This window comes from Egretta garzetta, unplaced genomic scaffold (genome assembly GCF_000687185.1).
Source record: "Egretta garzetta isolate BGI_Z169 unplaced genomic scaffold, ASM68718v1 scaffold218, whole genome shotgun sequence".
Taxonomy (NCBI): domain Eukaryota; kingdom Metazoa; phylum Chordata; class Aves; order Pelecaniformes; family Ardeidae; genus Egretta; species Egretta garzetta.
Window position 1 is genome coordinate 15,588 of NW_009260618.1, and position 1,164 is coordinate 16,751.

The window sequence follows — 1,164 nt, forward strand, 5'->3', positions numbered from 1 at the left end:
TCTCTGTTGGGAGATAGCTTATTTTTTTTTCCCCTCAAGCCTGTCACTGTAAATAGCTCTGAGCTCTGTATAAATTTGGGTTCTTCTCTTTTAGTTGGGGGTCGCTTTTAATATTCACCGCTGACTTTTAGGGGGGGAGGGTGGTTACAGGGTTGGGGTTTTATTTTTTCCCTCTCTAAAAAAATCGCGCTGGTGTGTGGAAAAACGTGTAGCTTTGTTGAGTGACTTTTGCAAGCGTTAAAAGATGACAAAAAAAAAAAACCCACCACAAAAACCAACCAACCAAACAAACAAAAAAAAAAGCCCCCAACAGGTTGACGAACATGACAAATTAAGACTTTTTAATGAGTGCTGCAGTGTATAAAATCTCAGTGGCACTTTTAACCTGAGTCACTAGAGCATGGCACAACACAGCGGCACCGTAAGCCCAGCTGTATCAACCCAAACAAACAAACAAAAAAAAAAGAGACCGGGAGTTGCCAGCTTATGTTTTGTTGTTTCTGTGCCGACGGGGATGCCGGAGCGGTGCCGGAGGCGTGGGCAGCCGGGGGGTCGCACCGTCCTCTCACCAGGAACCCCCTCTTTCACCTCTGGGGAGCTGGAAATCGGCCGCCGTGCCGTGTTTGGTGGCAAACCCCCACGTTTTAAATCCCAAAGCGCTGCAGAGAAAATACACGGATACGTAGAGCCTGTGCCTGTGGTTATTAGTCACCGGATTTACCGCCGGAGCGCGGCGCAGACGGTGGGCACCGGGAAGAGGGGAGCAGACCCTGTGCCACAGCGCTGCTCCCCGTGGGGTTTTTTTTAAAGCTGGGGGTCCGGCGGGCTGCGAAAGCGGCTCAGGGGCAGGTTTAAACCCTCAGCCTGCAGCACGGCCCGGGACGGATCCTGCCCTCCCCGGCTGCAGTAGCCCCCCGGCAGCAGGGGCTACGTGGGGTTTTGTGGGCGAGCGCTCCCCCGCACCGCAGCAGGGGTTTAACACCAAAACATTAAACCAGCGCTGCAGCGGGGGTTTAACACCAAAACATTAAACCAGCGCCGCAGCAGGGGTTTAACACTAAAGCATTAAACCAGCGCCACAGCGGAGGTTTAACACCAAAGCATTAAACCAGCGCTGCAGCGGGGGTTTAACACCAAAACATTAAACCAGCGCCGCAGCAGGGG